The sequence below is a fragment of the Desmodus rotundus genome, chromosome 7 (genome assembly GCF_022682495.2).
Source record: "Desmodus rotundus isolate HL8 chromosome 7, HLdesRot8A.1, whole genome shotgun sequence".
In the NCBI taxonomy this organism is placed as follows: domain Eukaryota; kingdom Metazoa; phylum Chordata; class Mammalia; order Chiroptera; family Phyllostomidae; genus Desmodus; species Desmodus rotundus.
Window position 1 is genome coordinate 62,051,198 of NC_071393.1, and position 26,686 is coordinate 62,077,883.

Genomic DNA, 26,686 nt, shown 5'->3' on the forward strand with positions numbered 1-26,686 from the left:
GGACACAGCATTGCATTGTGGGAAATGAATGGTCCCAGGACAGTCTGTACCGCTTTAAATTCCAGCTCCAGTCTTACTAGGTGGGTGGCCTCAGTCAAGTTACTGACTCCCTGGGCCTATTTTCTTAGTTTTAAAACAGGAGTGGTTATTTACTACACAGGTTATCATAAGGATTAAATGAAATAATGAATGTGAAGCCTTTAGCTCTGTCTCTGGCGCAGAAGGGCTCCATGTATGTCAACTCAGCAGCAGCTACTTCTCTGTGAAGGATCCAAAATGAAGTAATAAACTTTACAGGCTGTGGTGCTGCCAGACTGTACTGCTGGCTAGAAGAATGGACACGTTATCCTTAAATCCATGTTGGTACATGTTACATGACTAGACATAATCCAGGCCTCTTTGGCTATTTTTATAGCCTAGGGACATAGATACTTGGACATCTCATATATCCCATCTCTGGGATAAAGAGAGGCTCCTGGCCTAAAGGCACCTAGTGGGGCCATTTGCTAGAGGAAATTTCTGAAAACACAAATTTCAAAAGAGAGAGGAGTGAGAGAAATTGGCCTTGGTGTCTGTGTCATCAACTGTGGGAATGGAAGTGAGTGGTTATTTGGCCTGGGATATTATTGGATGTGTTTTTTGGGCAGTAATTCATGCCCCTCATTTAAAAAGGAGGTCAAGGTTGACCTACAGATGTATGAGTTGTGATTCCAAGGATGATGCTACTAAAACAATTCTTAGATGACTTCAATAGAGAGTAACTTAAAGAGGACTATTTGCTCCACAAATTGAACCTGGGCCTAGAGTGAAAATAGCCCTAAGAGAAAAAAGGAAGTAACTGATATCTCACTAAAGAGTGAGTTGTCGATAGCACACCTTTCTTAGAATCATCTTTAGGCATTCAACTAAAAGAAGGAAAGAAGACCCCAGAAAAACGGTGCTGTCAGCCTACTGTTTTCCCTTAGTTGTCATGGTGCTACTATTTATGATCGTCAAGTAAATCCAGCATTATTTGGAAAATAGATCATTTGTCCAGGAAAAAAAGATATGGCTAGTTACAATAGTGGATGTGCCCCATCCAAAATATCAAACTCTACTCCTCTAAAAATTGCACTATGCATTATTTTTTTTACTTTTTTTGAATTTTACTTTCGTATTGTTATTCAATTTCAGTAGTGTGCCTTTTCTCCCCATCCCTCCACCCCACCCCAGCTGAACCCCCTTCCCTCCCCCACCTTCACCCTCCCCCTTGATTTTGTCCATGTGTCCTTTATATTAGTTCCTGTAATCCCCTCTCCTCACTGTACCCTCCCCACTCCCCCCTGCCCATTGTTAGATTGTTCTGAACTTCACTGTATATGGTTATATTTTGTTTCCTTTTTTCTTCTACTTATTATGTTCCAGTTAAAGGTGAGATCTTATGGTATTTGTCCCTCACCATCTGGCTTATTTCACTTAACATAATGCTCTCCAGTTCCATCCATGCTGTTGCAAAGGGTATAAGCTCCTTTCTGTCTGCTGCATAGAATTCCATTGTGTAGATATAGCATAGTTTATGGATCCACTCATTTGTTGATGGCCACTTAGGTTGCTTCCAGTACTTGGCTATTGTAAATTGTGCTGCTATGAACACTAGGGTGCATCGGTTCTTTTGGATGGGTGTTTCAGGGTTCTTGGGGTATAATCCCAGCAGTGGAATTCCTGGGTCAAAGTTCAGTTCCATTTTTAGTTTTCTGAGGAAATTCCATACTGTTTTCCACAGTGGCCTCACCAGTCTGCATTCCCACCAACAGTGCACTAGGATTCCCTTTTCTCTGCATCCCCTCCAACATTTGTTTGTGGATTTGTTTATGTTGGCCATTCTGACTGGTGTGAGATGATACCTCATTGTGGTTTTAATTAGCATCTCTCTGATGGCTAGTGATGCCGAGCATCTTTTCATATGTCTCTGGGCCCTCTGTATGTCTTCCTTGGAGAAGTGTCTGTTCAAGTCCTTTGCCCATGTTTTAATTGGGTTGTTTGTCTTCCTGGAGTGGAGTCGTGTGAGTTCTTTATATATTTTGGAGATCAGGCCCTTGTCAGAGGTATCATTGGAAAATATGATTTCCCATACTGTTAGTTCTCTTTCTAATTTGGTGCTGTTTTCTTTAGCCTTGCAGAAGCTTTTTATTTTGATGAGGCCCCATTTGTTTATTCTTTCCTTTATGTCCCTTGTTTTAGGGGACATGTCTGTGAGGATGTTCCTAAGTGGAATGTCTGAAATTTTCCTGCCAGTGTTTTCCTCTAGGACTTTTATGGTGTTACAACTTATATTTAAGTCTTTTATCCATCTTGAGTTTATTTTTGTGTATGGCGTAAGTTGGTTATCAAGTTTCATTTTTTTGCATGTAGCTGTCCAAATCTCCCAACACCATTTGTTGAAGAGGATGTTTTTGCTCCATTTTATGCTCCTGCCTCCTTTGTCAAATATTAATTGACCATAAAGACTGGAGTTTATTTCTGGGCTCTCTGTTCTGTTCCATTAGTATATGTGCCTGTTTTTATGCCAGTACCAGGCTGTTTTGATTACAGTGGACTTGTAATACAGTTTGATATCAGGTATTGTGATCCCTCCTGCTTTGTTCTTCTTCCTCGAAATTGCTGCAGCTATTCGGGGTTGTTTATAGTTCCATAAACATTTCTGAAATGTTTGTTCTATATCTGTGAAATATGTCATTGGTACTCTAATAGGGATTGCATTGAATCTATAAATTGCTTTGGGTAGTATGGCCATTTTGATGATGTTAATTGTCCCAATCCATGAGCATGGTACATGCTTCCATTTGTTTGTGTCTTCCTTAATTTCTTTCTTCAATGTTGTGTAGTTTTCTGAGTACAGGTCTTCTACCTCCTTGGTTAAGTTTATTCCTAGGTACTTGATACTTCTTGTTGCTATATCAAATGGGATTTATTTCCTGATTTCTGTTTCTGCAGTTTCGTTGTTGGTATACAGGAATGCCTTTGATTTCTGAGTATTGACTTTGTATCCAGCTGTTTTGCCAAATTCATTTATTAGGTCCAGTAGTTTTTTGGTGGAGTCTATAGGATTTTCCATGTACACTATCATGTCGTCTGCAAATAGTGACAGTTTCATTTCCTCCTTTCCAATTTGGATGCCTTCTATTTCTTTCTCTTGTCTGATTGCTGTGGCTAGGACTTCCAATACTGTGTTGAATAGGAGTGGTGAGAGAGGGCATCCTTGTCTTGTTCCTGATCTTAGTGGGAAAGCTCTAAGTGTTTGTCCATAGAGTATGATGTTGGCTGTACGTCTCTCATATATGGCCTTTATGATGTTGAGGAATGCTCCCTCTATTCTCACTTTACTGAGTATTTTTATCAGAAATGGGTCCTGTATCTTATCAAATGCTTTTCCACATCTATTGATATGATCATGTGATTTTTGTCTTTGCTGTTGTTGATGCGATGTATTATGTTTATTGATTTGCGAACGTTGTACCATCCTTGCATCCCTGGGATGAATGCCACTTGGTCATGGTGTATGATCTTTTTAGTGTATTGCTGGATGCGGTTTCCCAATGTTTTGTTGAGAATTTTAGCATCTATGTTCATCAGCGACATTGGCCTGAAGTTTTCTTTCTTCGTGTGTCTTTATCTGGTTTTGGGATTATGATGATGCTGACTTCATAAAAAGAGTTTGGGAGTCTTCCATCAGTTTGGATTTTTTTGAATAGTCTGTGAAGGATAGGGGTTATCTCTTCCTTAAATGCTTTGTAGAATTCTCCTGTGAAACCATCCGGTCCAGGGCTTTTGTGTGTTGGGAGTTTTTTGATGACTGTTTCAGTTTCCTCAGGTGTTATTGGTCTGTTCAGGCTTTCTTCTTCTTCATTGAGTTTTGGAAGGTTATATTTTTCTAGAAATGTGTCCATTTCATCTAGGTTTTCACATTTCTTGACATATAGTTCTTTGTAGTAATTTCCTACAATCCTTGTATTTCTGTGGTATCAGTTGTAATCTCTCCTCTTTCATTTCTGATTGTATTTATTTGGATCCTCTCTCTTTTTTTCTTGATGAGCCTACTTAAAGGCTTGTCGATTTTGTTTATCTTTTCACAGAACCAGCTCCTGGATTTGTTGATCCTTTGAATTGTGCTTTTAGTCTCTACATCATTTAACTCTGCTCTGATCTTGGTTATTTCCTTCCTTCTGCTTGCTCTGGGCTGTCTTTGTTGTTGTTCCTTGAGTTCTTTTAGGCATAGTCTTAGGTTGTTTGTTTGAAATGTTTCTATCTTTTTAAAGTAGACCTGTATTGCTATGAACTTCCCTCTCAGGACTTCCTTTGCTGTGTCCCATAGGTTTTGGGTTGTTGTGAGTTCATTTTCATTTGTTTCCAGGAAGTTTTTGATTTCTTCCCTAATCTTGTTCTTGACCCATTCATTGTTTACTAGCATGCTATTCAGTCTCCATGATTTTGAGTGTTTGGGGTTTTTTCCTTTGGGGTTGGTTTCTAGTTTCAGTCCCTTGTGGTCAGAGAAAATGCTTGATATGATTTCAATTTTCTTCAATTTGTTGAGGCTTGCTTTGTGTCCTATCATGTTGTCTATCTTTGAAAAGGTTCCATGTACACTTGAAAAGAATGTGAATTTTGCTTCTTTGGGATGAAAAGCTCTCTATATATCAGTTAAGTCCATTTCATCTAGGGTATTGTTCAGTGACACAATATCCTTGTTGATATATTGTTTGGAAGACCTGTCCATTTTTGACAGTGGGTGTTAAAGTCCCCTACTATAATTGTGTTCCTGTCAATATCTTTCTTGAAGTCCTCCAAGATTTTCTTTATCTATTTGGGTGCTCTTATGTTGGGTGCATATATATTTACAGTGTTTATGTCGTCTTGGTGGATTTTTCCTTTGAGTACTATGAAGTGACCTTCTGGGTCTCTCTTTATGGCCCTTCTTTTGAAGTCTATTTTGTCTGATATGAGTATTGTTACCCCTGCTTTTTTTCCTGACCATTTGCTTCGAAAATTTGTTTCTAGCTTTTCACTTTCAGTCTGTGTAAGTCTTTTGTCCTGAGATGGGTCTCTTGTAGGCAGCATATGTGTGGGTCATGTTTTCTTATCCATTCAGCTATTCTATGTCTTTTGATTGGAGCATTTAATCCATTTACATTTAAGGTTATTATCGATAGGTACTTATTCATTGCCATTTTTTCCTACCTGTGTTCCTCTGTCTTTCTCTTTTCCTTCCTTTCCTTAAAGCAGTCCCTTTAGCATCTCTTGCAAAGTTGGTTTGGTGGAGGTGTATTCTTTTAGACTTCTTTTGTCTTGGAAACTCTTTATTTGGCCTTCTATCTTGATTGAGAGCCTTGCTGGGTAAAGTAGTCTTGGTTGCAGGCCTCTGGTTCTCATTACTTGGAATATTTTTTGCCATTCTCTTCTGGCTTGGAGCATTTCCATTGAGAAGTCAGTGGCTAACCTTATTGGGGCTCCCTTGTATGTTACTTCCTGTTTCTCCCTTGCTGCCTTTAAGATCCTCTCTTTGTCTTGGAATTTTGCCGTTTTAATTAGGATGTGTCTTTCAGTGGGCCTCTTTGGGTTCCTCTTGCTTGGGACTCTGTGTTCCTAGATTTGTGTGACTTTTTCTCTCATCAGATTAGGGAAATTTTCCATCATTACTTTTTGAAACAGGTTTTCTATCCCTTGCTCTTCTTCTTCTCCTTCTGGTATTCCTATTATACGGATATTGTTATGTTTCATGTTGTCCTGCATTTCCCTTATTGCCTCTTCATTCTTTCTGAGCCTCTTTTCCTTTTCTTGCTTTTTCTGGGTGTTTTTTTCTACTTTGTCCTCCAGTTCGCTGATCTGATCCTCTGCTTCATTAAGTCTGGTTTTCATTCCTTGTACTGTGTTCTTCAGTTCAGATATTGTATTCTTCATTTCCTCTTGGCCCTTGTTGATAGTTTCTATTTCTTTTTTCATGTTAATATTGTTTGCAGTGAGTTCATTGTAGTTTCCCTGTAGTTTCTGGTAGTTCCCCTTGAGCTCAGAGAGCTCAGTGAACTTCCTGATGACCATTGCTTTGAACTCAGTATCTGATAGTTGACTTGCCTCCTTTTCAGTTAGCATTCTTTCTGAGGCTTCCTCCTTTCCTTTCATTTGGGGATTGTTTCTTTGTCTTCCCATTGTTTGTGATACTCTTCTTGTTAGCCTCTGCTTCTTAAATTGATCTATTCTGACTCCCTAGGTTTATGGTATGAACTTCTATGGTAGAAAGCCAATGGGATTCAGTGGTGCTGTCTCCTTAATCTCCTGTGCTCACTGGTCTTGAGCTGATGTTTATGTGTTTAACACAGTCTTACTCTGGTCTTTTCAGCACTCCAGGTTTTCTTGTCTCACCTGTGGGAAAAAGAGAAAGGGGGGTGGGGAGAAGAAAAAAAAAAAAAGAAGTGAAGGAGGGAAAAGGGAATGCAAAAGGAAAGCAAGGAAGGAAGAAGGAATAAAGAAAGATCGGAGGCAAGATAAGAAGGAATTTTAACAAAAATTAAAACAAAAGAATAAATAAAAGAGGGCAGGAAGAAGGATTTAAAAAGGTAAAGGATGGAAGGAAGAAGGAATAAAAAAAGAAAGAAGGACAGAAAGGAAGAAGGAATTCAGGGGGAAAGGAGGAAAGAAAAAAAATAAGTCTTCTTCTGGCTTTAAACTGGTCAGGTTAGTTCTGCTGGTCTTCCTGTCTGTGGAACAGGAGGGGGTGGTTGGAAGGATTGGTTTCACTTTTCTCCCTTCCTGAGCCACACTCTTCGCTGTTGTTCAGCCTCCAGTCCAGTTCCTCAGGGTACTTCTGCTCCCCACTAGGCCTTTAGTTCACCAGTTGTGCTGTCCTTGAGTTGCACCACTTAGGGGTAACTCACATTCCTTCTTCTTGCTCTTTGCTGTCTTAGATGCTAGGGGCTCTCGGTGCTGCTATGAAGTAGTTTAGCCCCCTACTGGGTCGAGTCTTTCCAGGGAATGCAGTCTCCCCTAGCCCTGCAGCTCCCCTCTGCTGGGTGTTCTGCCTTAGTCCTAGAGAGTCAGTAGGCCCTGCAGAGTTCTGTGCGCAGGGACTAGGTAGGAGTTGTTCAGAACCGGTGTTTTTAGGTGTGGTCCCTTGCAGGCAGCCAGGCCATTGATCAGCCTATCTGCTGCTTTGGGCCTGAGTCGCACTCGGCCGGCTGGTCCCCCGCTCTGGGCCTCAGTTGCGTGGGGCCAGCCGGTCTGCTGCCTGGGGCCCGTGTGTGGGGCAGCTAGCCTCTGCTCCGGTGCGCACCCACCCGAGGTTTCTGGTGTGGGACCCCTACTGGGGTTTCTGGCATGGGCGGCTAGCTGGGGTTTCAGGTGTGGGCCCTCAGTCCGCTAATCTGGGTGCGCGCCAGCCGGGCTTCAGGTGAGCACTGGGGCTGCTTTTCCCGCGTTCACAGTCCAGGGGCTAGGGGGGACGGGCGCCAGAGGCCACGGCTGCTGTGGAGAGTCCTCTAACTAGCCGCTAAGTGCCTCTATTTTCTTTTTCTTTTTGAGAAATTCTTCCTTTTCAAGCCCCCCTGGAACAAACAAGCACCTGGCTGCTCACACAGCCCAGTATGGCTCTCTCCCAAGAATCCTGCAACAGACCCTACGCCAGGGCCGGGGCTTCAGTCTCCCTGGTCCCTGCGCTGGTCCCAGGAACCTTATTGTCCTTAAGCACTCTTCTTACCGTCTGATCTTTCAATGTCCTCTATCTTTGGTCTCCGATCTTCATATATGCTGGAATACCGTTGGCTGTTCACTCTGTTCCTCAGATCAGCTAGGTGTTTCACTGGTGTTGAGGGGAAGTGGACTCCGCTCCCACCTATCTCGCCGCCATCTTAGAGAGCTGTTTATGCATTATTTTTTAATAAGTTTTAAGCTAGGTGTATTTCTTTTTTTAAAGTAAATTAACTAGAAGGCTTCCTAGCAGAGAGCCTCCTGGCTTCGTCATTAGCTTTTGGTCCTCAGGCTACTTACATAATTTTTCTGTAAATCCTTCTTCATGTTTCAAAGGAAAATAATCTCCAGCCTGCCTGCCTCAGAGGCTTGGTGAGTGGAGTGAAATGTGGAATGTGAAAGAGCTCTGGGAAGTACAAGGTGCTAAAGAGGAGTGGATTGCTCACTGTAACCTTGGTCTTCAACTGTCCCCACCCAAGACCTGGGAATTCCTTTATTTACCACCCCGTCTTCCCCTACAGGTCTGGCCCTGTAGTACTAGATAGGGTCATCACTTGTCTCCTCCTCTCCCAAGAAAAAGAATCCCCCCACAGAGTCTGATGCCACTTGCCACTACAGGAAGTGGAACAAAGGCAGTAGCAGTAAGAGACAGCCCCAAACTGCCCAGGGCAGGGGATAGCTGGGCTTGGAGACAACCCCCAGGGGAATAGGTACAGAGTGTTCCAGGGCAAAGGGAGGGCACTGTGCTGGGCAGGTCAGCCTAGAAGCAGCTCACCCCAGGACTGCAGGTTACTCTTGAGAGTTCTGACATCCTGATGGAAAAGCTGGTCTCCATCCACCTGGGGAAAAGTCCATGAAAATGAACAAAACAGGGGAGTCAGACATTCTTTCCCCATGTACAGGGGCTGGAAGCACATTCAGGTCTTCATGGTGTCTGGTTAATCTAACATGAGATTAACATGGAGGGGGTCACAGAAATGGCCAAAGTCTTGAGAATTCACTGAGTAAAAAGGAATGATAATTACCTGTAGTTCTTCCAGAGAGACAGGATACTGATGGAAGGATGCAATCCAGACATTCGTTGAGGCACGGGAAAGACAGGACACTCTTCACCTCCACTCACTGGGAGTGGCATTATCATCCCAATGAGGGGATACCTGGGCAGCCAGCTCAGTAGCCCTTTCTGGGGGGGTGCCTCACCTGGCCTCACTTTCCCTGTGGGAAAAGCAAGAGAAAGGACTGGAACTCAGCTGTCCCCCAACAAGCTGAATGCTGAGTTGGTCTAAGCGACCTTACTCATGCTTCCATTCCTCTGAGCCCCATCAGGTTCTCCATGGTAGGTGAAGCTCACACACACGTGCACGCATACACAGTGGCTCTCACACACATTCTACTCACCAGCTATGTTAGAGCTTGAGGACACTTCAGAGAGGAAGGGAATGGCAGCCACAGTCCTCCCACATTCTGTTTTTCCCCTTATCCAGTTCCTCTTCCCTATGGAATGAAAGTGGAGGAAAGGCCAAAGGAGGCTGCTGTTGCCACATGAGGGATAACGGTTACCTCTAACAGACATCATCCCTACAGAGTATGAGTGATGGGAAGGGATCATTAGGGGAAAGGACTGAATCTACTTTCAGAAGCTGCCCAAACCCATCCTTCTTTGTGAGGAATGACACAATAGCAATCTTACCTAAGAAGATGTCAGCTTCTAAGACTTCACTCCACATGCAAACCCAGAAAAGCCCTTGACCTAAATTTCAATGTAGAGTTTTTCTCTAAGAAAAGAAAGCCCTGAATGTAGTGCCCAGGTCTGCTTAGGCCTGTAGAGATCTCTCCCCATGAATTCAGTCAAGACTGTGAATGAACCCCAACTGGCCCCTCACTATGTTTAACTGGCCTGGCCGTCTTTCACTTCTCCAAATGTGCCAGATTCTTTTGCACCTAAAAAGCTTCACATGTGCTCTCTCTGATGCCAAGAGTACTTCTTACCCCAGCTCTTCACATGACTGACATTTCTTGTGTATCAAGTCTCCACTTCAATGTCTCCACAGGAAGATCTTCTGTGACCACTGCACCTAAAGGAGAGAACCCATTTTCATGTCTCCACTTGCTGCTCCCTCTCACAGCACCACTTCTTTCCTTTTGTATAAATTATCAAAATGTGTATTTATACATTTGTTTTCTTCTTCATTGTCTCACCCACAACATATACAGCTCTGAGAGGTCAGGAGCATGTCTATGTTGTTCACCAGGTTGCGTCAAGACTTAGGATTTACTCAACACTTAAGACACTCTTAATGCAGAAGAGGACCTGTCCTCCACTTAAAGCCTCCATGCAGGACACCAGTGGGAATTCACAGAAAAAATCCAAATAGCTAAACATATGAAAATGTACTTAGCTTCATTCATAGTTAGAGAAATGCAAATTTTTTAAAAGGTAGCCTTCAGAAGCTTGATGATTCTTGTTAGTCAAATACTATTGAATGGGAGCACAAATTGAGACCACATTTTTGAAGGCAAATTGTCAAATCTATCAACATTCAAATTGCTTGTACCTGCCCCCTAACTCAGCGCCCACCTCAAGCTCATGCACTGCTGGTCTTCAGCCAGCCACCCCGAGTGACCATTCCTGACTGTTTCACATGCAGATCCTGCTTCTTAGTTTCTTCAGCCTCTGGAAGGCAGAAAGCAGTTTTCCAGAGTCACTTAGCTTTCCAAAGTAAATGAATAAAATAAATAAACTCTGCTTTTTACTTTCCTGTTTCATATTTGATACTGGCAGGCCCTCCCACAGCTCCCATCCAACTAGTGCAGAGATGCCTTTTCCTCAACTCTTCAGTACCTCCTTTTCTCTGGGAAACTAAATCTGGAAAAGAAAGAAGAAATAATGGTTTTCTAAACTATAAAATTCCCTATCTCCTGAATTGGCCAACCCTTTCATTCATCTATGCCAGTTATCAATTAATGGTTTCTCAGTTTGAAAACCCACCCTTTTTCCCTGGCTTTGTGATGCTGCAGCTAGACTGTGAACATTGCACCTGATGCTTCTGAACCCCTTAGTGGTTAATTACTTCTACCTAATTAACAATGATTTATGTGAAATTTTTCTTGTTTGAATAACTGGCATGGTTTCTCTCTCCTTCCTGACTGGGCCTGACATGCCATCTCAGACAATTTGGCCTAGTGTCTGCTCCAGACCTTCACCATTCTCCCCAAGTCTCTTTTGGTAAATCCCTTACTTCCGGCAAATGATCTAATTTCCAGCATCCCTAAGATCAGTACTATCCTACTTAAAATAGTTTTACTCCACCCCCCCCCAGCTCCTTCTCTAAGCTCTTCAGCCCCTCTTATACCCCCAATCTTAACACCTTTCCATCTGTTAACAGAGGATCCCCCTTCTGGAGCCAGCCCTTGATCCCCATCTCCTTCTGCTTCTTTCAGAACCTTTCTTCATCAAAAATGACCTCAATTTCTTCCATCTTTAGTCTCTTCATCTCCACTTTTTCTTCAGCCAGGGGATGCATGTCTCCCTCCTCTACTATGAAGTCTGTTAAGAACTTTTCCTGCCCTGGCTGGTGTGCCTCAGTGGACTGAGTGCTCATCTGTGAATCAGAGGGTTGTTGGTTTGATTCCCAGTTGGGGCACATGCCTGGGTTGCAGGCCAGGTCTCTGGTGAGGGGTGCTTGAGAGGCAACCACACATTGATGTTTCTCTCCCTCTCTTTCTCCTTCCCTTCCCCTCTCTCTAAAAATAAATAAAATCTTTTTTTTTAAAAAAGGGCATTTCCTTGCTCTTGCTACCCATTAAGATACAACCTTCTCGCCACCCCTGCACAACAAACTCCATGAGAGAGTAGTCTCGACTCACTAGCCCTTACAAGACTATTTTCCTCCCCACCACCCTCCCATGGTAGCTGTCTCAGGGATGTCCCAACCAAAAATCCCATTTCTCTACAGTAGCCCTGGTGTTTCTCACTTTCTCATTTGCTTCCTTCCCAGACCCTAAGAGCATATTTTTCCAAAACTTCTGCCCTTCCCCTCTTCTCTGTTTACACTTTTTCAAAGTCAACAGATTCCTTCCACAAACTGATTTTTATTTACTTTTGTGCAATAATTCTGCTCTAACCTTGAACTTTTTCCTGAACTCCAGAAGTTCTGAAGTGAATTTCTGATTTCCTGCTGGAAATTTTCACATAGCTCCAGAGGTTTAAATCTGAATCCATCTTCTCTCCTCACAAGTCTGTTTTCCTTCTCTTAAGACTCTTTGCAAGCTTAAAATCCAGCTCTCTTCAATTTTGTCTTCCTTTTTACAATTATAAACTAGGAATAATAATAATGCATATCATAGGATTGTGCAGGGATAGAATGTGATTGGAAAAGCACATTAGGATAGTTAATAATCTGTATTAATATAATCCATTCAAGTAGTGGAAGTCTGTCAACTATATTTTTATATACAGGCATTGCTGTGTGCGTTTTCCTGTCACTACCATTGACCAAGTTTAACCTTCACCCATGTCTGCCTGAGCTACTCAAATGGGTCAACATTTATCAATAGTCTGTATGTAATGTGTTTTGCACACACTGTTGCGGGATATTCCTAGGCAAGAGGGACAATAAGATAATTCGTAGCCAGTCTCAAATAGTTCTACTTTCTATACTCTGTTGGGAAAGGCAAACATCTAAATCAAATACTACCAAAAATGAATTGAGGGCCGCAACACAGATTAGAGATTACAATAGCATTTTCCTGCCTCTCCTAGCCAAACCTGCCTTTAAGTCCTGTCAGATTCATCTTTAGAAAGGCAGATTTGATCATTTATGACAGAGCTCACAAACTCGCATGCTGGAAGAAGCCAAACAGGGAATAATATAGAAAGAAGTAGATTTATAAAATGCAATAAGGAGAGGTGTGGACTGTGGCTAACTGAAACTGCTATGCAGTTTCGATCATTGTAGCCATATAAAAAGCAGGCCAATGCTGCCACATTCTTCAGCTTTTTAAAAGAGAAACAAGGAATAGATTTTTTTTTAATGTAAAACATACCACTTGAACCAAACAAAACACATCAAGAGGTAACATCTGTCCATTGACTACCATTTTCCAAGCCCTCATTTATGTCACTTTTCTGCTCAAAACTTTCTAGGCCATACTCATTATCTGCAAAATAAAATCTGAATTCCACAATCTGGCAGCAAGGTCCTATGCGATCTATCTCCAGCCATTTTTCCAACCTACTCCTCACTTTCACATGCAATAGCTCAGTCATGAGTCCATGATACGAGGCCATTGCATTTCTAACCTGCATGCCTTGGTCACACTAGGTGCTGGGCCTGGGCTGCCATCCCCCACAGATCCCTTTAAATCCCATCTATCTTTCAGGGCCATATTCAATATCTTTTTCCCCAAAATTTCCCCCAATTTCTTGCCAGGCTGAAGTAACTAACCGCTTCTTCCTATGCATGCCCATTGCTTTTTTTTTTTTTTTTTTTTGATACTCTGACACATTGTGCTGTATATTATAGATAATGATGTGCCTTTCTTGCTAGACAGGGGCTCCCAGAACACTGAGACTGAATCTCAATTATGTCTGTATATCTAAGAGCACACATTAGTAAACATTCAACAAATGTGTTCATGTATCGAATGAATACATTGTTGCAGACAGCTTGGACTGCCATAGTGTAGGTTTGGTTCTTAGTGAGGGCCCTCTTCCTGGCTTATAGAAGGCTACTTTCTTGCTGTATCTTTACATGGCAGAAAGAGCTGCCTGTTTCTTCCTCTTTTTACAAGGCTATTAATTCCATCATGAGGGCCTGACCCTCAGGACCTAATCTAATCTTAATTACCTCCCGAAGGCTCCATCCCCAAATACCATCACATTTGGGATTAGGTTTCAGCACACAGATTCAGTAAAGGTGGAGGCATACGAATGTTCAATCCAGATCATACATAAATACAACACGTTATTGTAATGTTTTATCATGTCCTCCCCCATTCAAGGAAAGACCAACCTAATGTATTTTTCTAAAGAAAAATTCTTTTTAGTCCATTTATTTAATCTTTGAATACTTTTTTCTGCCACTGAAACTCTGCCGAGAAGTACATATATGCCTTTATGCACATATGCGTATGTATGCATATTTTCTAATATAATATTCCTTTCACGGCTATTTTTTTTTCTCACGGCTATTTTAAAGATTAAATGAAATCGTACACAAAGTACTTTGCATGGTAATTTGCATACTGTAGGCATATAACAGCATGTTAACTTTATTGTGGTGGTTGTGGTATGTATGTTTAGCTGTGAGAAAGCTGAGGTCTTTTCACAATACAGCATAGCTGAAAGACTATTGAAAATGTATTGAGGATTTCAAGATGGCGGCAACATAGGTGGGAGCGGAGTCCACTTCCCCTCAACGCCAGGGAAATACCTAGCTGATCTGAGGAGCAGAGCGAACAGCCAACAGTATTCCAGCATATACGAAGATCAGAGACCAAAGATAGAGGACACTGAAAGATCTGACGGTAAGAAGAGTGCTCAAGGACAATAAGGTCCACGGGACCCAGGACCGCGCGGTACAAGGGCGGCAGAAGCGCCAGCCCTGGCGCAGGGGCTGCGGCAGGAGTCTTGGGAGAGGGCCAGGCTGCGCTATGAGCAGCCAGGTGCTTCATTAGACCAGGGGGGCTTGAAAAGGAGGAATTTCTCAAAAAGAAAAAGAAAATAGAGACACTCAGGGGCTAATTAGAGAACTCTCGGTAGTAGCCGAGGCCCCTGGCGCCCCTCCCCCTCCACCCCTGGACTGCTACACTCACCTGAGGTCCGGTCGCGCGCGCGAGCAGATTAGCGAACGGGACCCACACTTGAAACCCCGGAGGGGCGCCCACACCCGAAACCTCCGAGATAATTTGGAGCAGAGACTAGCTGCTCCACCCACAGGCCCAAAACCTCGGAACCGAGTGCCGCGTGATTCAGTCCCAGGGCGGCCCCGCCCGCCCGAGAGACTCAAGCCCAGGGCGGCTGGATCGGCCCCCAAACACAGAGCCTGTGGCTCAGCGGGCTGCGCGCGCTCACCAAGCACAGGGCCGGCTGGGTGCCTGTTTTCCAAATACAAAGCTGCTGGCGAGTGTCCTAACCCCAAGGCGGCTGAATCCGCCACCTGCGCGCCAGCATTCCAAGCCCTGGCGGCTCGATTGGTCCACCGGCTGCGCGCTCAGGGCACAAAATAACGTCACAGACCCAAAGCGGCTGGATTCCCCTGCTGCGCACGCACGCGTCACAAGCCAAAGCGGCTGGATTGGCTGATCAACGGACTGATTGACTGCCAGGGACCACACCTACAAAACAGCGAAGAGTGTGACCCAGGAAGAGAGAAAAGTGAAACCAATCCTTCCAACCACCACCTCCCGTTGCACAGACAGGACACCAGCAGAAATAACCTGACCGGTTTAAAGCCAACAGGAGATTTTTTTTTTTTATCCTTTTTCTTTTTTTTCCTTTCCCCCTGAATTCCTTCTTCTTCTCTCTTTTTTTCTTTTTTTTCATTCCTTCTTCCTCCCATCCTTTACCATTTTTATGTCTTCTTCCTGCCTTCTTTTATCTATTTCTATGTTTTAATTTTTGCTAAAATTCCTTCTTATCTTGCCTCCGATCTTTCTTTATTCCTTCTTCCCTCCTTCCTTCCTTTCCTCCTTTCCTATTTCCTTTTTCCCTCCTTCCCATCTTTGTTTTGGTTTGTTTTGTGTGTGTGTGTGTGGTTTTTTTTTTTTTTTCTTTTCTTTTGCCCCCCCTTTCTCTTTTTCCCACAGGTGAGACAACAAAACCTGGAGTGCTGAAAAGACTAGAGTTAGACCGTGTTAAACACATAAACGTCAGCTCAAGACCAGTGAGCACAGGAGAGTAAGGAGACAGCACCACCAAATCCCATTGGCATTCTACCATAGAAGTTCATATCATAAATCCAGGGAGTCAGAACAAAGCAATTTAAGACGCAGAGGCCAACAAGAAGAGCCTCACAAACAATGGGAAGACAAAGAAACAATTCCCAAATGAAAGGAAAGGAGGAAGTCTCAGAAAGAATACTAACCGAAAAAGAGGCAAGTCAACTATCAGATACTGAGTTCAAAGCAATGGTCATCAGGAAACTCACTGAGCTCTCTGAGCTCAAAGAGAACTACCAGAAACTACAAGGAAACTACAATGAACTCACTGCAAACTATATCAACATGAAAAAGGAAATAGAAAATATCAACAAGAGCCAAGAGGAAATGAAGAATACAATTTCTGAATTGAAGAACACAGTAGAAGGAATTAAAAGCAGACTTGACGAAGCAGAGGATCGGATCAGCGAGCTGGAGGATAAAGTAGAAAAAAACACCCAGAAGGAGCAAGAAAAGGAAAAGAGGCTCAGAAAGAATGAAGAGGCAATAAGGGAAATGCAGGACAACATGAAACGTAACAATATCCGTATAATAGGAATACCAGAAGGAGAAGAAGAAGAGCAAGGGATAGAAAACCTGTTTGAAAAAGTAATGATGGAAAATTTCCCTAATCTGAGAAGAGAAAAAGTCACCCAAATCCAGGAATCACAGAGAGTCCCAAACAAGAGGAACCCAAAGAGACCCACTGCAAGACACATCATAATTAAAATGGCAAATTTCCAAGACAAAGAGAGGATCTTAAAGGCAGCAAGGGAGAAAAAGGAAGTAACATACAAGGGAGCCCCAATAAGGTTAGCCACTGACTTCTCAATGGAAACACTCCAAGCCAGAAGAGAATGGCAAAAAATATTCCAAGTACTGAGAACCAGAGGCCTGCAACCAAGACTACTTTACCCAGCAAGGCTCTCAATCAAGATAGAAGACCAAATAAAGAGCTTCCCAGACAAAAGAAGTCTAAAAGAATACACTTCCACCAAACCACCTCTGCAAGAGATGCTAAAGGGACTGCTTTAAGGAAAGGAAGGAAAAGAGAAAGACAGAGGAACACAGGTAGGAAATAATGGCAATGAATAACTACCTATCGATAATAACCTTAAATGTAAATGGATTAAATGCTCCAATCAAAAGACATAGAACAGCTGAATGGATAAGAAAACATGACCCACACATATGCTGCCTACAAGAAACCCATCTCAGGACAAAAGACTTACACAGACTGAAAGTGAAGGGCTGGAAACAAATCTTCCAAGCAAACGGACAGGAAAAAAAAGCAGGGGTAGCAATACTCATATCTGACAAAATAGACTTCCAAAGAAGGGCCATAAAGAGAGACCCAGAAGGTCACTTCATAATACTCAAAGGAAGAATCCACCAAGAAGACATAAACATTGTAAATATATACGCACCCAACATAGGAGCACCCAAATACATAAAGAAAATATTGGAGGATTTCAAGAAAGATATTGACAGGAACACAATTATAGTAGGGGATTTTAACACCCCACTATCAAAAATGGACAGGTCTTCCAAACAAAAGATCAACAAAGATATTGTGTCACTTAACAATACCTTAGAGGAAATGGACTTAACTGATATATACAGGGCTTTTCATCCCAAAGAAGCAAAATACACGTTCTTTTCAAGTGTCCATGGAACTTTTTCAAAGATAGACCACATGATAGGACACAAAGCAAGCCTCAACAAATTCAAGAAAATTGAAATCATATCAAGCATCTTCTCTGACCACAAGGGTCTGAAACTAGAAACCAACCCCAAGGGTAAAAACCCAAAACACTCAAAAGCATGGAGACTGAATAGCATGCTATTAAACAATGAATGGGTCAAGAATGAGATTAGGGAAGAAATCAAAAACTTCCTGGAAACAAATGAAAACGAACTCACAACAACCCAAAACCTATGGGACACAGCAAAGGCAGTCCTGAGAGGGAAGTTCATAGCAATACAGGCCTACCTTAAGAAGTTAGAAACAGTTCAAACAAACAACCTAACCCTACGCCTACAAGAACTGGAGGAACAACAACAAAGACAGCCCAGAGCAAGCAGAAGGAAGGAAATAACCAAGATCAGAGCAGAACTAAATGACATAGAGACTAAAAGCACAATTGTAAGGATCAATGAATCCAGGAGCTGGTTCTTTGAAAAGATAAACAAAATCGACAAGCCTTTAAGTAGGCTCATCAAGAAAAAAAGAGAGAGGATCCAAATAAACAGAATTAGAAATGAAAGTGGAGAGATTACAACTGATACCACAGAAATACAAAGGATCGTAAGAAATTACTATGAAGACCTGTATGCTAAGAAATTTGAAAACCTAGATGAAATGGACACATTTCTAGAAAAATATAATCTTCCAAAACTGACTGAAGAAGAAGCAGAAAACCTGAACAGACCAATATCAGCAAAGGAAATTGAAGCAGTCATCAAGAAACTCCCATCACACAAAAGCCCTGGACCAGATGGTTTCACAGGAGATTTCTACAAAGCATTTAAGGAAGAACTAACCCCTATCCTTCACAGACTATTCGAAAAAATCCAAACTGATGGAAGACTCCCAAACTCTTTTTATGAAGCCAACATCATCCTAATCCCAAAACCAGATAAAGACACAACGAAGAAAGAAAACCTCAGGCCAATATCGCTGATGAACATAGACGCTAAAATTCTCAACAAAATATTAGCAAACCGCATCCAGCAATATATTAAAAAGATCATCCACCATGACCAAGTGGGATTCATCCCAGGGATGCAAGGATGGTACAACGTTCGCAAATCAATAAACATAATACATCGCATCAACAACAGCAAAGACAAAAATCACATGATCATATCAATAGATGCGGAAAAAGCATTTGATAAGATACAGCACCCATTTCTGATAAAAACACTCAGCAAAGTGGGAATAAAGGGAGCAGTCCTCAACATAATTAAGGCCATATATGAGAGACCTACAGCCAACATCACACTCAATGGACAAAAACTTAGAGCTTTCCCACTAAGATCAGGAACTAGACAAGGATGCCCTCTCTCACCACTCCTATTCAACATAGTATTGGAAGTCCTAGCCACAGCAATCAGACAAGAGAAAGCAATAAAAGGCATCCAAATTGGAAAGGAGGAAATGAAACTGTCACTGTTTGCAGACGACATGATAGTGTACATGGAAAACCCTATAGACTCCACTCAAAAACTACTCGACCTAATAAATGAATTTGGCAAAACAGCTGGATACAAAGTCAATACCCAGAAATCAAAGGCATTCCTGTACACCAGCAACGAAACTGCAGAAACAGAAATCAGGAAAAAAATCCCATTCGATATAGCAACAAGAAAAATAAAGTACCTAGGAATAAACCTAACCAAGGAGGTAAAAGACCTGTACTCAGAAAACTACACAACACTGAAGAAAGAAATTAAGGAAGATACAAACAAATGGAAGCATGTACCATGCTCATGGATTGGAAGAATCAACATTATCAAAATGGCCATACTACCCAAAGCAATTTATAGATTCAATGCAATCCCTATTAGAGTACCCATGACATATTTCACAGATATAGAACAAACATTGCAGAAATTCATATGGAACCATAAACGACCTCGAATAGCTGCAGCAATTTTGAGAAAGAAAAACAAAGCAGGAGGGATCACAATACCTGATATCAAACTGTATTACAAGGCCACTGTAATCAAAACAGCCTGGTACTGGCATAAAAACAGGCACATAGACCAATGGAACAGAATAGAGAGCCCAGGAATAAACTCAAGTCTATACGATCAATTAATATTTGACAAAGGAGGCAGGAGCATAAAATGGAGCAAAAACAGTCTCTTCAACAGATGGTGTTGGGAGATCTGGACAGCTACGTGCAAAAAAATGAAACTCGATCACCAACTTACGCCATACACAAAAATAAACTCAAGATGGATAAAAGACTTAAATATAAGCCGTAACACCATAAAAGTCCTCGAGGAAAACATTGGCAGGAAAATCTCAGACATTCCACGCAGCAACATCCTCACAGACATGTCCCCCCTAAAGCAAGGGACATAAAGGAAAGAATAAACAAATGGGGCCTCATCAAAATAAAAAGCTTCTGCAAGGCTAAAGAAAACAGCATTAAAATGAAAAAAGAACCAATAGTATGGGAAAACATATTTGTCAATGATACCTCAGACAAGGGCCTGATCTCCAAAATATATAAAGAACTCACTCGACTCCACTCCAGGAAGACAAACAACCCAATTAAAAAATGGGCAAAGGACTTGAACAGACACTTCTCCAAGGAAGACATACAGAGGGCCCAGAGACATATGAAAAGATGCTCAGCATCACTAGCCATCAGAGAGATGCAAATTAAAACCACAATGAGGTATCATCTCACACCAGTCAGAGTGGCCAACATAAACAAATCCACAAACAAATGTTGGAGAGGATGTGGAGAAAAGGGAACCCTCGTGCACTGTTGGTGGGAATGCAGACTGGTGAGGCCACTGTGGAAAACAATATGGAGTTTCCTCAGAAAACTAAAAATGGAACTGCCCTTTGACCCAGTAATTCCGCTGCTGGGATTATACCCTAAGAACACTGAAACACCAATCCAAAAGAATCTGTGCACCCCAATGTTCATAGCAGCACAATTTACAATAGCCAAGTACTGGAAGCAACCGAAGTGCCCATCAGCAAACGAGTGGATCCAAAAACTATGGTATATTTACACAATGGAATTCTACGCAGCAGAGAGAAAGAAGGAGCTTATACCCTTTGCAACAGCATGGATGAAACTGGAGAGCATTATGCTAAGTGAAATAAGCCAGGAAGTGAGGGACAAGTACCATATGATCTCACCTTTAACTGGAACATAAGCAATAGAAGAAAAAAGCAAACAAAATATAACCAGAGACATTGAAGATAAGAACAATCTAACAATAGCCAGGGCGGGGGTGGGGGGTGGGGGCGGGGATAGTGGGAAGAGGGTATTACAGGAACTACTATAAAGGACACATGGACAAAACCAAGGGGGAGGGTGGAGAGGGGGGAGGGAGGTGGGTTCACCTGGGGTGGGGTAGAGGGATGGGGAGAAAAGGCATACAACTGTAATTGCATAACAATAATAAATAAATAAATAAATAAAGTATGTAATTGTGATAAAAAAAAAAAAAGAAAATGTATTGAACAACAACAAAAAAATTATTGTAAAAAAAAAGAAAGAAAATGTAAGCACTTGTGAGCTCTGCCACTGCATGTTGTACAAAGACTATGAAAAGCCCCTAACTGGTCATGGAGAACAAAGAAAGTGAGTGCATGACAACTCTGGAAGAGCAGGCAAGAATGAGAGCCTAAGACAGAGGCGACATCAAGTGTCTTGACCAGTAAAACTCTGTGGTAGTGGTTAGGGGGAGTATGATAACTCTTTTTACTCTGAAATACAGATGCCAGCAGCACAGCTGGTACTTTCTGTCAAGTCAGGTGGAGTGGGGGGCCAGGGTGGGGCAGAAAGTAGGAGGAACAGACCTGCTCCTTCCTAAGGAGGCTTAGGCCTGGGGAGAGTGTGCTGGTGACGAACTCTTACCTTCCAGGTATCTATGTTTTCTGAAGGTTTCCTCCTAGACCCTTCTCAGGAGAAGTATCTGTGTTAATCATGCAAGGTGTGCAAACCAAGAGCTGGAAGAGACCTTGAGTTTATGTACTCAGCCCCATCAGGTGAATGTCTAAGCCCCCTGGGAGAGAATTTCTCTTCGATTCTTTGACTAAGCCAAAGGCACTTCTGTAGCCTACCCCATGTGCTGGAGTTCACTCCCTCAGCTACTCAACAAGGAAAGCATATCCTCTGTTCAGGAGGACTGAAGACAGACCTGTGAGGAACATTAATGATGGCTGTGACATTTGGATAACAAAGTACCTAATGAAACAACCTCAGAGTCTGGCTTGAGAGAGTCTTTGTGGTAGGCTGAATAATGCCTCCCAAAGGTGAGCATGTCCCAGTCCCTAGAACCTGTGAATATGTTACCTTGCATGGCAAAAGGAATTTGCAGGTGTGATTAAGTATACTGAGATAAGGAGATTATCCTGGATAATTTGGGCGAGCCCAATTTAATCAAAGAGACAAGGGGGTTAGAGTCCAAAAAAAGTGATATGATGATGAATGCAGAGATAGAAATTGAAAAATGCTCAACTACTGACTTTGAAGATGGAAGAAGGGGCCCAAACCAAGGAAAGCAGGCAGCTTCTAGAAGCTAGAAAAGATAAGGAAATAGATTCAGCTCTAGAGCTTCCAGAAGGAACACAGCCTTACTAAAACCTTGATTAAAGGACTTCTAATTTTCAGAACTATAAAATAACAAATCTGTGTTGGTTTAAGCCACTAAATCTGTGGTAACGTGTTACTGAAGCAATAGAACACTACTCCAGTCCTTAAGCCCCCAGGTGATGTGTAAACTCTCAGGAGGGATCTCCCACAAGGGGGTAGGCATGGGCATGTCCCTCTGAAACCAGAGAGAACCAATAGCTCCTCTCAGGAGCTAATGACAAACTTGGTTGTCATTAACAAGCATATTGAGATCTCTCCTAGGGGATAGAAATAGCAATTCAGATCCCAACCTCCAGGACACATCCATAAAGAGAAATAAAATTTTAAGGTAGAATATACTAAATTCCAAGTGGATCATAAGTTCAGCTAGGGCTTTGGGCACTCAGAGGAGATAATTACCCTTGCTAACAATGAAATGATCCTCCTCTTGTTCAGCCTTCCCATGATGAGTAGGGGCACTGTGCACCCAGGCTTATCCAGGACAGTCCAGGTTTTTATCTGTCATCCTGGTGTAATCATGAACAGGCACTTTCATCCTTTCATTCTCCAAGGTGCCCAGCTTCATGATAAACCTCATGGTCACTCAAATGATAGGGCATTAGACAGGAAGCCACTGTCTTACCCTGTTAGAAATAGCTTTGAGCTTGAATCTCAATGCAGAAGAAAAAATGATCCCTAAGTTTGTATGCCACCAAAATCTTAGTATAGAGCACTTTCAGTTGATTGACTGTGAGTAAAACAGACATTTCAATAATACTTGACATAAAGTACTCGGATTCTCTTCTTGGCAAAGTTGAAGTGGGAAAACTTAAATTACATTGTCTAATAAGATACAGTGATTTTAATGTATGGCATCTGCTTCAGAAGCAACTGAGGAGAGGATTCTTTATTTTGTTTTGTCTTAAGCATTTCTTCAGAGCAGGATGGTGGGAGGGGTGAGAGATGGGGAAGGGAAGAGGAGGAAGAGTTGAAGAGGAAGAATATAAGAATATAAGCAAAATCAGGGTGGAGGGGACAGCGAGTTCTAGTTTTCTTGCCATATTTGCCAGGCTCCAAGAGCAATCATTTGATTCCACATTTGAACTTGATTCTCAAGGCACTATCCTTTCAAAGCCATTTCCTGCTCCGAATGGGAGGTGAGGTAGTGAGGCTCTCCCTACTCAGCTCTGAGTCTGTGCCAGGAGGTGCTTTGCAGTGCGGAGGTGAGAGCTCGTGTGGAGCTTCAAATCCACCAGTCACGTCAAACCAGGTGTGGGCCGAATTGTGTCACTCAAATTGGTCCATAAAAGGATGAAAGGTAAAATGCTGACAAATGAGCACATTTATGAAACTAAAGGAAGCTATTCCGTGGGCTCAAGTTCACACCTACTTCTGGGGGATGTTGATGAGATTCCATGTCTTCTAGCTGGTTTTTCTTATCTTCTGGCCAATCTGTTAGCCACAATTCACACAGTATTGAATGGTGCATGTCTTTTTGGTCATCTCTTCTCTGCATTTTTAACTCCCCTTCATATCTCTCCTTCCCTGGGAGAATCCACCAGGATTCCAGAGCTGACCTTTTGTTGAGCAGCAGTGGTTTTAATTTTGTCTCCTTGCACATTCTACCTCAACATGCCAGCCCTCCTGAGGCAATAGGAAATTTTCTCCCAAGATATTTGTGTAGTTTTGTAAGAAAAAGTGGAAAAAGTAAAAGGAGGAGAAAGGGGTGAGGAGAAGGAGCCTGGGGTGAGGGATGTGACAAGGAGGAAAATACGAAGAGAGGGGTAGAGTGGCCAAGGTGAGGGGAAAAGACACTAAAAGTCTGGGTCGATCACAGGCCCTGTGTCCCCTCCACATTTTATTGACTCAGACAAGCTGAAAATGGACCTGTGGGAAGTCGTAACATTCACCCTTGACAGCCCCTATTCTTTACAGAGGCTGTGAACAATTGCCCGCCTGCCATTGTCTAACTGAAATAATAGCTGTACCTACAGGATCATTTGGAAGACAGATGGCGGAGGCAATCCCCATTCATCTGCCAGTGGCCATTTCATAATTCTCACTGTGCCTTGGGCCAGGATGCACAGGCAGTGGAGCCTTACTAATTATCCAAGATCATTAGGTGGCTGTTGTTTTAAAGACAGTTCCCCATCCCACCCCTGTCCTGCTCCTCCACCCCAGACCCACTGTGCCAACCCTACTCCAGGGTGCTTTTGAGAATGCCTTTGGCACCCTTGGAAAAAGCAGGCCTCCAAAACTTAAAAGCCTTGATATTTGCTAAGTAGAGATTCTTTTTTATTTTTATTTCTTTCTTCCTTTTCTTTCCCTCTCTCCTCTTTCCCAAGATGATATTGCAGGTCCAAAAAGCAGTCTCTCTCCTTCTATACTATTTGCTGCTTCCATGATCTTGCTTATCAGTATTCTATATTTCAAAGTCAGGGTGAGTTTTCCTTTATCAAGTTGCCATTTTCTATGTAAAGTACTAGACATGTTTGTTATCGTTTCCATAGCAGGCATTATGCCAAAGACTTCCTCTCAGTGCAGTGTTTCTGGATTTAGAGAACTTTCAAGAGCTCCATATGTTATAGTTTCAGTACCTATCTGAGATCCTTGCTTGTCATTCAAAAGCAGTTTTGGATGGGAACAGGAGTAAGGGTGGGAAGAATGGGGAGGCCCTAAAACTGAAGGCAGCTTATCAAGTGTGGAGCTGTGCAGTGACACAGGACCACATACTCACTTCAGAACTCTGCAGCCACCATCTTGAAATTCTTAATCATTTTTTAACAGGAGCACTCACTTTCATTTTGTACTGAGCCCTACTACAGTTGTTGGAAAAGGGGAGCATTCACAGGGGCCCAGGGAGGAGTACCTCCTATGCCAAAGTTGAGGCTCTGCAAATTCCAGACATAATAACAGAGGTCAACCAGTGGGGGAAAGGCTAAGGTCAGTACAAACAGCAAGGGAAACATAGGCAGCAAATATTATTAGTGTCTGTTTGAGCACTACCCTGGGTGTGGCCTGCAGTTGAAGTGCTGGCAAAATCAAGTTTGTGAGCCTAAGGACTGGAGGTAGACCCCAGATTACTGTAAATTCACCAGGGTAACAGCACCACCAGTGATTCTTTAGGGAAACATTGGCTGCCATCAGGCCTATTATGTATCAGTTCCACTAAAACTCCAGCAGAAAATGCTTTAGAAGGATTTGTGAGAAACACGGCTGGGATATAAGTGGGAGCCTGTAAAGGGAAGGATTGAAAGCCAGACTGCAGAGTATGGGGATGCTCTTGAATATTTGGACTAGGAGGGTAACTGTTGGAGCTCTGGTTGCCCCAAGAAAGGAAGCAGTCTTTGTAGACCCATTGAGCTGTTTGATCAAAGCACCTGTATGTAACAGATAACTCCCTATCTCCTTCCCCTTGTGGCATCCCCCTCCCCCACTACTTTCCTTGCTCACCCTGCCTCTCCCACCCACAAACACAGCACAGAAAAAATCCATCTCCTGTCTCCAAGTCTGGCCCCACCCCTGCCTTGACTTTTCTTGGGCTCAGATCACTTACCATGCTTCAGTCCATGACACGGGACACATCTGAAGTCACACCTCTTACCTCTTCCAAGTTGCTTAGGTGAGCAATCCCACCCACGACCTGACTGTGGGAGGCAGAATTGTAAGAATGACCCCAGTGAGCCTTGGCCTTGTATAAGGTCCCACCCTGCGTGGGGTGGGGGAACCTGTGACTCTAATGAGATACCATGTGTGTAATTACACTCTGTTAAACGACAAAGGGATCCTGCAGATGTGATTAAGATTACTAATCAGAAAGGGTGGGCCTAATCCAGCCACCTGAACCCTTTAACAGCATAGTTTTCTCCAGCTGGTAGCAGAAAGGCAAGTCAAAGAGAATGAAGCACAAGGACTCAATAACCTAATAATGCTTTGAAGAGGGAGGGTACATGTGAGAAGCAGAGAATGACAGCAGTGAGGAACTGGAGACCTCAAGCCTACAGCTGCTAGGCACTGAATCCCACCCACAACGTGATGATTATCAGACTCTTCCCCAGAACCTCCAGGTTGGAATCTAGTCCTACCAGCATCTTCATTGTGCTGTCATTAATGTTTAACACGTTGCTGCCAGTCCTCAAAGGGCAAGTGCTTCCCCTGCACATTTCCTAGGTTTGTTGGAAAGAGAGGCTTCCTCTGCTTTCTTTCAAGACTTGCCTTTTGGCCTGGTTGTTCCTGAGCAGGCTATTGCACACAAACTTTATTGGCCAAGAAGGGGTCCCTGACGGTGGTTTCTGTGCTGAGTGTGAAGAGAACATTGCCCCATGCTATTGCCAGCCCCACTCTTACCATCCCCACTCACTTACTTTAAGCAAAGTAAGAAAGAGCAAAGCAGAGGCAACTCACAATTAGAACTTATTTATTGTGCAAAAAGCACACAACTTATTATTATAAGGACTGAATAGATAGGATCTCTATCCCCAAAGAATTAGCCATTTAAAACCAAAGATGGAACTAACATACAAAGCAAATGACTATAAAATACATGCAAAATGAATGTGCAAGGCTATTAAATATCACCTTGGGATTGCTATATTGTCTTAGCCAGAGGAGACTCCAGTGTCATTAAAAACAGAATTATTTATTAAAGGTCACTTTCTCAATATCAACTCCATGTCCATGCCAGATTCTAGCAGGCCATTTGGCCCATTCTGTTATCTTCTTAG